General features: G+C 39.0%; 1 protein-coding gene across 6 annotated transcripts in view; it reads right to left on the reverse strand.

Moving 5' to 3' along the window:
* Positions 1-14,167, reverse strand: part of LOC139755586 (uncharacterized) — a 31,828-nt gene extending 17,661 nt beyond the window's left edge. Inside the window, exons 1-3 of one of the 6 annotated variants that reach the window (XM_071674100.1) lie at positions 14,037-14,150; positions 11,134-11,296; positions 4,817-4,872 (exon numbers count right to left, since the gene is read on the reverse strand). The gene's annotated coding sequence lies outside the window, so the exon portion shown is untranslated. Of the gene's footprint in view, positions 1-4,816; positions 4,873-5,921; positions 6,186-11,133; positions 11,297-13,137; positions 13,799-13,956; positions 13,990-14,036 lie in introns of those variants that run through there. The other 5 variants (XM_071674099.1, XM_071674103.1, XM_071674102.1 and 2 more) reach the window with 5 other exon arrangements.
* Positions 14,168-17,791: the final 3,624 nt, after the last annotated feature.

Genomic DNA, 17,791 nt, shown 5'->3' on the forward strand with positions numbered 1-17,791 from the left:
AAAGGCAACCTCACTACAGATGCCCACCTGGCTAGTACCCCCATCCCGGGCCAACCTTATCTAGTGATAATCACACCTGACCTTGAGCGTGTGAACCTCCCCCCACACAGCCATCATCCCCCCACCCCCACCCTTTGGCCCGCCTCACGAGTTGCCATGACGACCTGCATCACTTCTGTCAACTTCCTACCTCCTCCCCGCCGACCAGGATAACACACACACACACACATACAACCCAGATGTTCATTCTTCCCTCATGGCTGGTCAATAAATGGGTACCTGTTTTGACTGCTGTAGTACATAATGTTCAGATGGGGCCCCACGTATATACAATTTCCTCCTAGTACTGTACAAATACGTAATTACACACTTCTCAGAACAACCATCCTCCCAAAGAGCATTCAAATTACTCAACCTCGTACCAATTTTACACAGGTACCAGGTCTCATCACCACGTCAGGTCATCATACACATCAGAAAACACTACGCATACCAGGTCACGTTACCAGACCAGGTCGCACAACCACCTCAGGTCACAACACCACACCAAGTCAGGACGAAAGCAGCCATCATGAAGGAAAAACATCCACTACCAGACACTAGGAGACGAGGCGAAAGGCAGTTACCGTCACGACCAAGAGTGAGCAGTAAGGAAAGAAAAAGAGCATCAACCACTCTACAGAATGAAGGACGGAAGTACTACCCCCTCACAGTTGTGTCACAGCGGGCTGAGACTAAAAACAAGTGAGGTCATGGCTGCCTTGGGGAACACCACTTCTCCGTCAAGGTCGACGCTCAAGGCCCCGTCCATACCCATTTACTTCACCCTTCAATCAACATGGCCTCGACTGGGGCATACTTCTAGACTCCCTAAAAAGCATTCCACAACGTTCCCCACGTTAAACTGGTGCTCTGAGCAAGAACCCTGGGGATTACTGGTTGTAGAGGAAACTGGATCGAAGCCTCGTCTCGTGATGAGTGACAGAGAGTCGTAATGAATGGTAAATCACCAACGTGGTAACCCATTACCAGTGGGGTCCCCCAAGGGTCTGTCCTTGGGCCCTACACTCTTCATCATTTATATTAAAGATGTTGATGTTGGACTGAATAACTTGTGTCCAAATTTGCACATAACATAAACATCGGCAATGCCATATCAACTGAAGAAGATACAGCTAAGATTACAAGAGGACCTAGATACTATTCCTGAATGGTTTAGAGAATGGCAAATGCCCTCCAACGCTGATAACTGTCAACTGTTACAACAAGCAGGAAAGCTGAAAAAAAAATCGACAAATCAATGGGTCACAAGATAAAGGACAACCATTGTGTGAGGAAACTAGCAGTCATTGTCTCCAAAAATTTATAAATCCTCCCGGCATTGTAACGAAAGTGCCATAAATCCTCCCGGCATTGTAACGAAAGTGCCATAAATCCTCCCGGCATTGTAACGAAAGTGCCACAAAAGCAAATACGATGTGACAATTTATTAACAGAGACCTTACATGCAAAAGCAAGGATGTGGTATTCCCAGCGTACCTGAGTCTACTTACACCCCACCTCGAATAGGCAGTTTAGTTCTGTGCCCAACCACTAACGCAAGGCTTTTCTCAAACTGGAACTAGCAGCGCGAAGAGCAAGTAAACCTACTACTTCCTTGCGTAACAAACCATATGAGAACAGACTACGAGAAATGAATTTATTCCTCCAAAGTAAAAGGCGGCTCCGAGGCAAGTTAATAGAATGTTCTGAAATACTTAAAAGATTCAACAACGTCGCTATTGATTTAGAAAAAAAAAAAGTCGCACCAACACTACCAACATGAGAAAATGTACTAAAACTTAAGAGGTCACCGAGTTAATATGGACTTCAAGAAATATTTTCTTCACTAAAAACATTACTGACGCGTAGAACATGCTCCCACGATATGTTGTTCAATGCAACACTATTAACATCTTCAAAATCAGGCTTAATCATCACCTGTCACTCTCAGTTATTGGAAAAAATCTTTAATTCAAGCATCAAAACGTAGTGGCATATCATTCTACCTCCTCAACCATTAATCTCGCTTTGGCCATGCTGTGGTAACTTAACATCATTGCCTGACCAGCGTCAAGAAAGGATTGTTGTACCTCCCACATCAGAAGTAAAACATACGTGGTAGGTCGCAAGGCTGGAGCTTAAAGTTTATACTTACTATTGCATTAATATCAAAAACTGAAAGGGTGTATGTCGTTGGTGATGGGATACATGACATATTCACATTCGATATACATTCTAAATTTCCTATAAAAAATTTTCTTCATGGACATCAATCCTGCAAGGTATTTTTTCTAACTGGTCTCTGTACGGCATGCTGCCGGAGGGAGTGGAAGCTCAGACTGCTCTGTTATCCTTTTCCTCAATTACTTTTAAGGGGACTGTATTCTCTTTTTTTAAGTGCAGTTAAGGCCAGACCCACCTTGCTTGGACCTTGTGTATAAGTGGCCTGCGTATCTCAGTAAAATATGAACGTATCACGGCCAGACCACCTTGCTTGGACCCTGGGTCTGTGTATCTATCTATCTATCTATCTATATATATATATATATATATATATATATATATATATATAGATAGATAGATAGATAGATAGATAGATAAATCAAAGTAAGAAAAAGTCTGACTCCTAGTGGAGGAAGGCACAGTACAGAGGTGGGGTAAGGGCAGGAAGGAAACAAGCAAGCAGGGTCAAGGTGGGGGGGAGGGAGTGAGAGCGAGTCCTGTGAGGCCAGCACCTCACAACATGAGTGTTTTCAAAGAAACCCGACCCAAAAGTACGGTGTTGGAGGCCAAGATACCTGTCTGACCTTCTTCCTGCTATCACACACACACACACACACACACACACACACACACACCAGTTGAAACCATTTGGCCTCATATACACCCTCACCACTTGGCCTCACAACCTGCTCCTCAGCCACCCTCACATCCGGAGAAGAGGGTACAAGCGGGAGAGTTGGGTGGAGGGGACGGGAGACGCGATCCGTTACTACAACACTACACCACAGCGTGGTTCTTGCTCCCATGCTGGCGCTGCCTGTCAGAGAAGGAGGAGGGAGGGGGAAGTGGATGGGTGGGGAATAGGGTAGAAATGGGGGAGAGGGAGAACAGAGGGGGAGGTTGAATAAATCTAACCTGGACTTCTCTCACCCCCTCCCACCCACCTGCCCACCAGCACTTTCCACACGCAAGAGACTAAGGCCCAAGGGAACGGGACTCGCACAAAGGTCATGTATCACATAGCATCTCGTCACTTGGACCCATGAGAAGAGTGCAAAGACTTGGAACAAGCTAGTTGGATGCTGGTTAGGATATCTGGCTGAAGGGTGGGTCACAAAAGATTAGGAAAAGCTACTCTACTACCTATTGCAGACTAAAACAAAAGGGAGAGGTAGCCAAGAACCACACAACGGTGTCAATAAAGAGCAACTGGGAAGCAGAAAATACACGAGGGAAGGACCACATGCTTTCACGGAGATCATTCACGACGAGTGTACTGAACTCCTACAAGAGTCAACAACAGACAAGAGACGGATAACTGGTTTGTGTACACTTGCCCGGCCAGAGGGCTTCTCCTACACAACACGAGACAGGTGATGAAGCTAAACTTTCCCAGCTGGTCTCACAAGGCGACGATTAAGACGGATCAACAGCTATTAACCTGAGAAGAAGCAAGAGAACGAGTAACATTTCTGATCTACGTTACTAATCTCCTGAAGGAAACCCCTTCGTGCCCAAGGATACTCGCTGACGATGCCTAAACTTTGAATATGGAAGACTATGGAGTGCGATATGTTGCACTGGCCCACACAAAATACGAAGCTGGTTAACAGATAAGTTGTTAAGGTAGGAAGGGGGGGGGGGGAGACATAGCAGGGTGTGACTGACTACCGTGTTGAAGATGTCACAAAATTCAAGCTTTACGAGGGAGCGTGGAGTTCACATCACTACTGACCTGTCACTTATCAGCGGAAAACAGTCCGATAAGGGTTGTCAGGGAGGCAAACTGTATCGTAGTCCATATCACTTCTTTGTATTATGAGAGAGAGAGAGAGAGAGAGAGAGAGAGAGAGAGAGAGAGAGAGAGAGAGAGAGAGTGCAACAAGCAGTTAGAACTGCTGTAGCATCCCCTACCCCCCTATGTCTCATTGCCACCACCGCCTCCTGTTTGGGACTGCACCTGAATATTCAAACACTCGAGAATCAACATCAGTCTAAAAATCTGTATTAATACGTAAAAATCATATCCAAGGACGCAAAAATATAAGCGAAAAAGACAGTCCCCCAGTCCACATAATGACTTGTACAGCGCCAGACAAAAGATAACTAACTACAAGCTGCAATACTGCAGCTGGACAACTGTCACACCTAACTGCCGGGTGTTCAAAAACCGTGTCCATTCGATGATGAGGTTGCGCAATATACGATCATTTCAAGAAACTGTAGGGTCTACGGTACACACTACAGAGTTAGCACCATCAAAGGTTCAAAACGTCTACATTAGTAACACACAAGGTATACAAAATGGGATGAAAGGTCAAACTTACAAAACAGACAGCGTTATAAAGAACGCTAAGTTCATAGCCGCAAGGTTCAAGCACAAGTTGTGCAGTGAATATACTAAGACATGGTCATAAATGCAGGTGGTAGATTTAATATTAGGATGTAAAATAAATTGTGTAAAGTGTGAAAAGTTACAGAAAGCACTGTCAGCGTTACAACATCTGCCTGCACTTCTAGTATTAACAATGAAACGAAGTTTAACACTCACCTCTAAAAGTAACGTCTGCGTCTTGAGGATTCCCAGTTCACTACCCACCCACCAGCCTGGAACCAAGAGAAAACATTACATGAGAGAGAGACAGGTAGTAGAGCAGCTTAGCCAGTCTACCCGGAGGGAACTGGGCGACCCTGCCCTTTGCAAGCCTGCGGGGTTGGTTTGGGGAACCCACTTCTCCAAAATTAATTCTTACAAAAAGTGCATACCTTTAAGAACTTAATATATCCACTTAAATAAGAATGGAGTTAATGACTAGATTGAGTGAAAGAGAAACGGGGATAAAGGAGTGGAAGAACTTTTCATGTAAGGACCTACGACATTTCGCTCAGAGGCAGTGAATTTCCAGTATGAACCAGCATGAATGCGTTCAAGTACGAATTTGTGCCCACCCATAACATACACACACACACATTCATTAACTCGCAGTTATCTTAACTCAGGCAGCTGAGTCAACGTTCACTAAGAAAATAACGTATCAATAAACAAAAATATAATTCCACACACACACATTATATACATACATATATATATATATATATATATATATATATATATATATATAGAGAGAGAGAGAGAGAGAGAGAGAGAGAGAGAGAGAGTTACATAATAGAACATGCTACTAGGAGTGTACGAGTAAAAGCGAGGGGTGATAGAAACTGTCAGCACACTGGGGACTAGAGAGTGCACTTGCCCGACGATAATGGCAGCACGTCCAAGGAAGTGTGGTTTCACGCCTCAAGGATCACATAACTAGTTTCACACACAAAAGTATGACTAAAAAAAAACAGCTTAGCTTCTCGTCTGAAGCTAGCTGAACTGGCGACTGTTCCTCTACACCTTCAATATCAAAGCAACACACCTACACAAGAGATTGATCCTAGGAGATGAAACCTAGGTGTGTGACTCCTCAGGTTATAATCAGCCATAATACCAGTAATACAAACTGTTTGTGTGTGTGTGTGAGGGGAGGAGGGTCGTGACTCAGATCAATTAATGAAACGTAGCTACGCCCTACTTATAAGTAAGTGCTGGCCAAACCCGAGTCAGGGTGCGAGGGTGGGAGGCAGCAGGCACCACGAAAACAAACTGTGCTTACCGCCGCATGAACATGGGTTCGGTTCTTAGCCAAGCACTACTGTTTACCCTCAACCAAGCGGTGACTCGTGTTACAGGTCGATGCCGGCTATACGTACATAGCAACACAAGCCTTACAGCACCACCACGGTCAACAAAGCCCGTCTTAGTGCACTGATCAACCGGTGCACCCTATCATGCATGACAAGTCGGGTTTTCACTCAAGAGTTCTGCTGGTGTAGCTACAGTTGATACTAATGTTGCTTTTCTAAAGATAATAGAATAATCTATATTTGAAGATATACGCTACGTCCTGTTCCATGCCCTAAGTTAACTACTGTCAAGCTATACAAACCTTTAATATTTAGAACGTTGAACGTTGGCCACTCAAAGCCTGGCTCAGATGCCACATATTCATTTATTAGACCAAGTCCCCTATTCCTTGCCATCATTAATTAGTACCACATATGTTTTACCGTAAAATGACTTTAAACGTTATTACGAGAATGAGACGTCATCATTCTAAAATATCTATGAAAAAAGTCTCTGGATGACGAAGATAAACACGTATATCAATGCTCGCACTACTCGGTCATTACACGTCAACATTTTATATGACAATAATCATGCGTCCAAGAGCTTCCTGTAAACACCTCAGGATACCGTAGGATAAAATTATGCAATGAAAAACTGTGCATCCTAGCCTTGAAAAGTTGTTTTATGTTGTGCATTTTCCGCAGGCACTTCCATCATTATGCGGATATTATATGACGGAGAGGAGTTCTGCATGTTGATGAGTAACGGACGCATGACTGATAACATATAACACATGAGGTGAAACATAGGCAAACAGTATATCAAAACAGTTTGACGGCCGATAAAATTAAATGACATGACACTGGTAGAGGATGACAAATACACTAGTAACTAACTCGATATATGACGCATGTGATGAGGCCCACTTGTATACTAGAGCTCCCTCACCACGTCGTGAGCGCTATGAAAATGGTTAGAAAAACAGCATCAGAGCAACTTTACAGTACAGTAAAGGTTGCAGCATTTGTGTGGGGGGGAAAATGACACGTCACCAGCAGGTGTACATTAAACTGGCCAGGTGCTGGCCACGGTGCGGGATTGAGGGAGGTAAGGGTGCGTCGCCATGTGCTGGAGCAATCACACGTTCCCAGTTGCCGAGGTAGGTCAGGACCACAGCCTACATCAAATCCAAGAAGTTAACGATCTACGTGTACCTTAAACTTTATGTCCTCATAAATGCTGAGGTACGGCATGCCTACGCTGAGTTTTAATTATTCCAGAGTGGGTTCCAGCAACTTTAAGAGACATTAATTATACAAACAACTTTCATATGTGCTAAATATAACCGAAAACTTCTTCATTGTTCTACATTTTCTCTGTTCTCAAAATGTGAGCGGTCACCCACCTTCCTAGGCATTTGCGTGATTACTAATATTAGTGTAGAGGCATACTTCCATGTTCATGACTAAGTAGCAGTAACAGGACAGCATATCATACTGGTTAAAATATATAGTATAAGAGTAACATAGTACTCTTACAAGACCCAAACTTGGCTGAAGCAAGAGTAACTCTTTTCATCCTCTATAAATAGTACATACATACAACTGCACTATATCCAAAACAAACTAATAAAAATTCCAAAACTTCTAAAAACAATACCATGATACACTTAAGCCACTAATACAGATGATCTACAGGCAGAAACCCAAACATATTCAAACATGAGGTAAACAATATATTGCAGCCAAACACCACCCCAGTCATCCCTGCCATCCCCTCACAAACCACTCACCTCCATTTGAAAGAAAAGAGATGCATGTACAGTTTAATCACCAATACAAATAAATACCCCCCCCCACTCATGAACCAAATAAAGTAAAACCAAATTAATTTATATGAACATCACCACACAAACACTATTCTCAACACACTCCTCCCAAGATACATAATTTCAATTCCATATTGCCAACAGACACATCTGTCAGGCTAATACACCTCAGACCTAACCAGTACCCATCATTGCCAGGACTGTACATAATACATGTCCTACACAGAACCCTCATGTCATCATCCAACTTATCTTTGGGGCTAAATGAGTGTCATGGGATTCCCATGGGACTACAAAAATAACAACTCATTATAAAATTCTGTCTAATCAACATATTATAAATCATAAAACAGTAAACTTATCACACTTAATGTGTAACAGTAGTAACACATTATAACAAACTTTATTACTAAATATATTGTGCTGTGATGATATAAGTGAATCATTTTCTTGAGCAAAATTATGAAGTTTAACACAATGTAATACAGCTACTGTAGTGTAACACAAAAGAACATCAAGTAACATTTGCCATTTATACATAATTAAATCTAGGACGGAGATATAACCTAGGAACTTTCACAATACAGCAGTTAAACAATAAAAGAAACCAAGCCTCTCTACTACTGGTACAATATTCAAAATCATTGGAATGATTCTAAAAAAAATTATTGCTTATGATCCTGCATAGATTAATATAATGTAAATCAAAAAGTGGGGTTCTTATAAATTCTTCGGAATATCTGACAAACAGACAAAACAATACAAGACCTAAGCTCACTCCCAGAGGAGAGGTAACTTTTCTTTTTGGTATTCTGGCCTGCTTTTCAGATTCTTGCACAAATTAACACAAATACTTGAAAATTAATTAAAAAAAAAATAAAGTACAAAAAATGATAATGATGGATGGAAAAAAGAGAAATAAAGCCAGTTGCCCTCCTCAAATAAGCACGTTCTTTTCAAAATCACTGGTATATTCCAAATAGCTATGAAATACTCTTTAAGATCGATTTTCCACTCTCTCTAAAACTCCTATCATTACCTTTGAACTAAGGGTCAACAGAGGATTCTGCTTGTGATCCCAAATTTTTGAAACACCCTGCATTACATACCAATCCCAACTTGGAGTAGATTTTAGATAAAACAATGTGAATATACTACAGATCTTTTGAAATACAATAAAAAAATGCCAAATAATCACCTGGTTGAAATCTGCAGACAAGCAAAGAAAAACGAACCAAATTTACAAAAATTAAACACCGAATTAAAATGTAATCACAATATGATACTGAACGTAGAAAACAGAGACAAATCTTTAATAAGATCCCATAACATAAGACATACAAACTCATGTGGCAGAAGCTATAGCAAATAAGAAATTCAATCTCAAAAAATGCTAACACTACTAACTCGAGGACTTTATAAGGTTTTCATGATTGTAGGGTGCAGACATTTTAAATACAGCCAACTCAACTTGAAACAGTCTAAACAAAACTGGCAGAGAATAGCTGCTTACCTACTTTGACACTAACTAGGTCTCACTGGGCTGCAACAATTCAAGTTCTCAGCTGCTTACCTTGCTGACTTAATTTATCATTTCTTTTTCTTTCATATCTGACTGCCATTTCCCACATCAGCAAGGTAGTGCCAGAAACAGACAAAGAAAGGACACATCTGCTCACATCCACTCTCAAGCTGTCACGTATAATGCACCAAACTCACAGCTCCCTATCCACATTCAGGCCCCATAAATCTTTCCATGGTTTACCCCAGACATTTCACATACCCTGACTCAGGCCACTGACAGCACGTTGTCTCCAGTACACCACATCGTTCCAATACACTCTATCCCATGCATGCCTTTCCCTCTCCAGCATGTTTAGGCCCCGGTCACTCAAAATGTTTTTCACTCCATCCCTCCATCTCCAATTTGGGCTCCCAGTTCTCCTTGTTCCCTCCACTTCTGGCACATATTCTCTTTGTCAATCTTTCCTCACTCATTTTCTCCACATGTCCAAACCATTTCAGCACACCTACTCTCTCAACCACACTCTTTTTATTACCTAACATCTCTCCTCCTCTTCCATTATTTACTTGATCAAGCCATCTCACCATATATTGTCCTTAAACATTTCAATTCAACACATTATTTTCATTTACATGCTTATGGATTATTTCATCTAAGATCACAAACTAACAATACCCATATATATACTGTATTTCCAAACTGTTCATCAGTATGAGGTATTTAAAAGGGGATAAAGATGTCAATGATCTTTGTTCTGGCATCTTGCACTTTCTTCACCCCCCAAATAATAAAGCTTAGAGCCAATTAATATTTTTCCATCTGTAAGCCACTGTGTTTTCACATTATGTCTATGTTTTAAGACATATAATAAAAGCATCAATGATAGATTGCCTCTTCTATAATGTTTCCAGTATTTCATAGTCAAAAAAACTTAGTTTTAGGGGTTAAAGTATCTTAATATTTTTTCTATTTATAAGCTATGATCTTTTCTAAGACAAACAAGCTTATACAGCAGTGTGTCCCATTAATTCTTATGTTTTACTATATGGATGCAAACAATGGATAGAGCTCTTTCTGGCTTAGCAGTATCTCGGGCTTTATGCAATGTTAGCATACAGCAATATCCCAATAAGAAAAAAATAAAAGGTTTCTAATAATGTCATTAGTCGTCTTACTTCCCTTATCTTAAAGTTCTAAATAGCATGCATGAGATCTTTTTAATGAAAAAGAATTAAGAGCCCTCTTTTATGTTCCTCAAAGGTCATTGCACTTTGACTTTTAAAGCATCTTTTTCATGTCCAAATAATTCCACTTTTCCTCTGCATTCAATGGTAAGACTTTATGTTAAAAATAATCATCCCGTACATCTTCAAATTCTTTTACTTTTATTTCATGGCATATTATTTGATTATGCACACCATAACCATCAACATTGTATCTTTTCATATTTGATTGCTGTTTCCTGCATCAGCAAGGTAGCACTGGGAACACACAAAGCCCACCCACATTTGCTCATATCCATTCTTTAGCTGCAATATACTGAAACTACATCCACAACCAGGCCCCACAGACTTTTCCATGGCTTCCCCCAGCTGCTTCACGTGCCACAGTTCAGTCCAATGACAGTATGTTGGCCCCTGTATACCAGATAATGCTTATCTAGTATAATCATAATACAGTACATTAAATCTTAAAATTATTCTCATCATTCACAATCTATCCTTCCTTAATCTACTTATCAAAAAAAAATGCCAGCATATAACAAATCTGATTAAGCCCTTGAACAAAACAGTATGTGTTACAGGACTTCACCTGCTTGTGGTTACACCACAAGTAAAAATTCACCTTTGGTGAAGCTGTATTATCCACCGTCTGTTGATAAAACAGGGTACAGTCTCGTGAAAAACTTCCCACTCCAAAGGGGTCCACCTCATGTCTGCTATTGAATGCAGTGAAGCCTTGGGCTGCAGGAGCCCCTGGAAAAGGGTCTTGGTATAACACCAGCACCCTGTCAGAAAGTGATCTCAAGGTAAACATAAATACATGAATAGATAAAAAGAACTATATGACCCTTGTTCATAATGGTAAAACCTATGGGTATGATTACATAACCTGTGACATGACCAATAAGGGTTAGGTTAAAGGTCAGGCTATCATATCTAAGGGGCACACCATTGCCCTCAAGGGATATAACGATGTGCTCAAGATATAACATCACACTCAATGGTTAAACAATCAGGAGTCTAACAATATAAAATCTAATTATAGCAAATTGCTAACAGTCACTGAATATGTAACTAACTATTCATCTAGCAGAATAACATTAATCATATCAGACTGGATGATAGTGGCACTATATTTGCTCAGCTTCATCATCATCCAGAATGAAGCTATCAAGATCAGCTGGTCATATACAGTATCCATTTTCTAATATACACTGCCAGCAAGTGTTGACACACACTATCATATCATGTAACAGCTAATGATGCTGATCCAGTGTTGCTAACACTGATGAAAAGTCAAATGAAAAAAAAGCAACAGGTTATTTTCTGAAATTACTAACTTTGCTTGTTAGCAGTAAGATGCACAAGAATCATGAAAATGACAAGAGACACCATGACATTAATTCCACTAAAATTTGGGAAGGGTGAGAAAGTAGTACATATTGATAATTATGATGTGGTGCACTCCAGCATAACACTTCAATTTCTGAAAGAATAAATCTTACGTGCAAAACTATGATGTGATCTGTACTCTCTGACTTCTGGAACATCAAGTTTTGTCTCTTAAGAGCATGAGAAATATTAAGAGATCAATTTATGTTTGGCTTGGTTTGAAGTACCAAAACAGTTTAAGATGCATCTGCTTGCTATTATATCCTGTCCAGTAATGCATCACATTAGCTCTGGCACACTAACAGCAGTGAAAATTGAATCATCTTTTTTTGCAATGATAACATAGTCTTTAGAGAATAGAATAAGGGTAAATAAGGCATTAATGGTAAGAGCTATGAACATAACGGAGGCTTTCAGGTAAATATGCAAAACTAGCAAGAAAACAAAACCTAAAAAAAATCTCATCTACCTTTACCTAGCAGCCAAGATTTACCTTAATTTTAAATATTCTAATCAAAATATACCAAAATCAAAATATACCAGATACACCCATGAAGCATGACGCCAACTGTCCGTAAATGTATAAAAATAGATGAGAAAGCAAGAGGCTATATAGTTTGCCAGCCAGCTTCCCAAAACGAAGCCATTCCATGCCGTAACCAACAGCAGATCACATAATGTTTACATATTTCTACTAGAAATCCAGCCCTTTAAGAAAGTTGGATGAAGCTTTTATACACTCTGTTGACTTTTTTTTAATTGCTTACATTTGTTAACCAACCCCATATTTTCCCTGATCTTCAAAACCCTCACCACTATTGTTTTCTTTAATACATAAGAATAATAAATACTGTTCAGCCACTCTTATTCTATTAATCTAAACACTATACTACCACTGCAAAACAAAATTCAATGTCCCAAGCAAATGTAAAGGCACAGTTAAACTAATAATCAACCCTGACTTATATCACATTTCTCTTCTTGCGGCACACTGTTTACAGAATACCATAAATACTGGTAATAAACAATTATTGCTCCATAAGTATTCACTGATTCCAAAAATTCTCTCACATATGCTATAAGTGATGTTATTTCAGTGCTGATGATCTCACAGCAGATTATATCTGGGTATGGCAAGTGTACACACAATGAAATAGGTAAATAATATGTACCATTACTCATTTAACATATAAGAGCATATCTAAAGTATAAACATAAATAAGTGACTTCTTACTATAACAAATGCTGCAGGTCTTCTTGTTATATGTGGCTTGTTGACAAGAATATTCTATAATTGCACATCACCAACTTCTTACTTTGTACTTCCTGTAACATGCATCTTGACACCCATAACTAATTATCAAATAATCTCTAGCTCCTTCAATCAATGTTATTAGTAGTTTCTTGTCACAGTCAGTAATCACATATCACACGTTTTTCACTATATAAATGCCAGTGTGATTCTTTATATGTGTAGGATTTTGACAATTGTTATCAATACTTACACTATTGTCACAGAAACAGAGGCAGTGGCAAAAATATTTCTCTTGCATATTATAAATTACTGTTCAAACTACAGTTCTATTAACGTATTGTGACTGTGGAATAAAGCACTTTTGTATCCTGCCGTAGGACAACTAAAACAACTAACATATACTATTGTAGATAGCAGTAAGTAGGACACCAGACAGACACTGCTTTCACTACTCAATTCCTTCTTGAACACTGGCCAACCCCCCACTGCCAACACAACATACATAATGAACGTAAAGATACAATAGTATAAACACTAAATTTGATATAATTTTCAACTTGGGTGTAATAATATTTACAATTAGCACAATTTCTAACCCAGGCCTCAGAATGATGTCGTTTCATTCATTACACTGGCTTACGTCGTGAGTCCTATACGCTACATACGTAAAGCAGCTGTAATATCTAAAGACATATAGCTAGTTAATAATAAATCATGACAACATTGCCTCAAAACTGGAATCTGTTTCTTGCTTTACCCTGATTCAGCCTTGAAGCTCCCACAGGCCTCCCATTTTACCTTTCATATGGTGAAGCTGACACCCTGGGTCAAGGTAATACTATACAACCTACACTTCAATAAATCAATGATACACTAACCTAAGATTGCCTTAGGCGAACGTTCGACGGCAAAAGATTATGGGAGTTAATCCCATGGAAAAGATACAAATACAACCTTGGTAAGTCTAGCCCAATACACATTCGTACCTAGCTGGCAACTGGCGAGGACTGGCCAATGACGCGGATTCGAGTCCCGAACGAACCAGCTGAAGCTTAGGGTACAAAAACAGAATGGCGGCGCCACGTCGCAACTGCATTTAATTTAGTTCTATTAATATTTCTAGTTACTGCATAAAATATAATTCTTGAACAAGATTCTGTAAACATAGGACCACTAACTATGAAGATAAGAGGTAACAAAATAGTGTTAGAATAGAAAGATTTCAAATTTTCAGTATAACCTCCTCTGTATCATTTAATTTAATGAGCAATTTTGTAGTGAATATCGCATACTATAATAGAAACAGTCCGATTTTTCAGTATGTTAATGAAGACGAAGAGGCCGGTTACAACTATTCAAGCAAAACTTCTGTGAAGATCAATAACATTTTGAGAGAAAATGCTAATTTTCAAATACAAGGTCTTCACAATCAGCCATTTCATTATTCATGCATTTCATAAAATGACAAAAAACTCATCTCACATTCTCGTGGTTTGAAACATAATCATTCAGAATACAATATACCGGCAGACCCCCTCTCGCTTGCTGCGTATAGATGAATGAACTAAGGCTCTTTGATATCAAATCCACATTAGGATTATGATTCTGAGATGATATAATGAGACGTACCGTATATTGCATTTTCATGCGTTTTTGGTACTCTCCATTTAGATATCCAACAAGAAATTTGTTTAGGGTATATATGTATTTATTTTTAGCATGAGAATCATACGATGCGTTGATGGCGTATCTTCTATATTTAGGCAGCTGCGTAAGCCTTCCATGAAAATTTGTGAAAGAGATGTAGAGCTATCCCTACAGGATCCAGGTGTGGCCTGGACCTCCACACAACGGGCGGCCCAGACCCACACTTCCAGGTGTGTAGGCGCGAAACCCTTTCACAAGGATTCGATCCCTAGGAAAGCAATTTCTCCGTAGTGCACATATCACAAGGATCCAGTTAAAAGAAAAAAAAAAAAAGATTGCTTAATAGATTAAATATTTTTCCCTTGCTTCTTTCGTATCATGGCATATTCTCTAGTTTCTTGACTTGTACACACACACACACACACACACACACACACACACAAACACACACACATAGTTTTCATGGTGAACTGGGTACCGTCGTGACCATGATTCACACATGGGCCACGGGGGTTCGAATCCTGGGCCCAGCAGTCGGCCCACAGCTGGTTAGTAAATGGGTATACATGCCTGTGTGTGTGTGTGTGTGTGTGTGTGTGTGCAAAAGAGTGAAGGCATGATACTTATTATACAGTGTTAAGAGACAGGGCAACACGAGCAAAACACTCTCCCTGTTACACACGGAGTAAACACATTCACAAACACTAGTGTGTATGTGTGTATATATATATATATATATATATATATATATATATATATATATATATATATATATATATATATTTGTACTACAATCACATTGGCGTTTCTGACTGTAACGCATTAATGGGCCGCCCAGGGTCGAGCGCATTAGATCAAATACTGGTTGCAGCAGTCGATCCACAGTCAACCCAACTCTTCATCCACCTTTAAGAAGTTGGTCGATAAAATGGATACCTAGCTCAGGTAGGGTAAACTCATATATAGTGTTAATAAGATAGATTAGAGATTCGGTTGCCCGTGCCGTCTCAGACATCTAAAAAGAAAAATCACTCGTCAGTTCATACGGCTGATGACCACTTTAGGTTTAGTTTCATGATGACGGAAGTGATCATGACACCATGACAAGATAACCATGCATGACACCATTCTGGCTGCCAGTCTGTGACCCCGTCTGTGATGACGTCACGTACATAAAATCAGTATATGTACCAGAGAAGAATTGGTAAAATCAAAGGACCTTTCGATGAATGAAGATAACCCAAGTGAACGTAAGAAATCATTGGAGTTTTACTTATGGTTTGGAATCCTGTCTAAAATAGGCAATGATTTGTATGAATCATATCATCAGCCACCTATCATACATCTAAGGCTAAAACATAAAACCTACAAAAATCTGAATAGTCCATTCAAATTTAACTATATTTGTTAATCAAGAAAAGAATAACCTTTTGAAATATCCAACTACAGTTCATGAAAATTATGATGAATATCTGTCACGGAGAGATCCTTGTAAAGGAGTTCCATAGGGAGTGAGATAAACCATTGTAGTAACCCATGAAAAGAATCATTTTCTCTGTAACTGTGACAGCTCCTGGGCAGAGCAGGATTCGAGGTTCACACCACTCCCACCTCGGCTTCGAAGCCTCACTACTTCCCCCCCTTACTTTACCCTCCGTTCAAGGCATGGATACGACATTTAAGCTATAGAAGATTGCTGGTGGTAATTTCCTTACTGCTAGTATCTGGATGTAGAATTTTTTCAAAGCGAATGTTAGGTTTATATTTATGAAGAAAACAGTATTATCGGTGTCTATATACTATATGTCAATTAGAGATTCTGTAATGAATGTACTACTCTAAGTATATAATGGTGCGATGAATACTCATTTTGTACAAAATTAACAGTAAAGAATGTTTTTATAGTAATTTTAATATAAATTGAAATATAGAAAATAAATACATACGTAGAATTCTTTCCTGATTTTTTATAACATATATATACTTAGTGTAATCACCCTGAGAAATTTGTTTACCTCCACCTTAATGCTACATTATCAATATATACTGACCTATATAAGATTATTGATATAATCAAACATTCATATAACACTCAATACAAGTAAGAGTATTCTAATTTTATTCTACAGAAGTTCTCAATTGTGTAAACGAGTTATCTTATTTTTCTTTAGTTGGCGATACAATTACGATCGCTATCATAGAAAACTTGTCGAATCACGAACACAAGTCCATCAAACGTGACCTATTAAAAGCTACAAGCCCCATTTTCTCCAATCATTAACGAATACAGATTAACATAGATGTCTTTCCATTAGTTATAGAAATATGAACTTTTATCATAGATACAGTTGTTGCAAAACACAGCTTGTCCGTAGGAGTAACTTTGTAATGAAAATACAGGTCTCTTACAGTGAAGGTTTCCTATTAGTCAGAATTATAGATGTAAATGTTAGTTATGTATTTGCTTATATCTATGAGAATTGCTAATATGATTTACCTCTCTCTCTCTCTCTCTCTCTCTCTCTCTCTATATATATATATATATATATATATATATATATATATATATATATATATATATATATATATATATATATATGTATATATAAGTGGACTGTAAACTCGAAGTGGAATGTTTCGAAAATTGCTCCCTTGGTGATAACGTCTGAAGGTCGATTATACATATCCATGAGATATTACCAGAGTGTCGGGCCGAGGCACATTCAACCCTTTGGGGAAATTCCTACTGTTGTGAATACACATCAGTCGAATGTTTTACTATAACATAAATGATATTTGCAATGCAATGATTAAAAAAGGCTCTGCAATAAACTTAACCGAGTGAGATATATAGTAAACGGAAAGGGTGTGGGAGTTTCCAAATGTCAAGGTTGAATGTGAGGTTAGGAAGCACTCCTGTCATCGAAATTATTACCGAGAGCAAGTTGAAATTCTCAAAACGTATTACCTGTTTAGCCGGTATGCT

The sequence above is a fragment of the Panulirus ornatus genome, chromosome 19, assembly GCF_036320965.1.
Source record: "Panulirus ornatus isolate Po-2019 chromosome 19, ASM3632096v1, whole genome shotgun sequence".
In the NCBI taxonomy this organism is placed as follows: domain Eukaryota; kingdom Metazoa; phylum Arthropoda; class Malacostraca; order Decapoda; family Palinuridae; genus Panulirus; species Panulirus ornatus.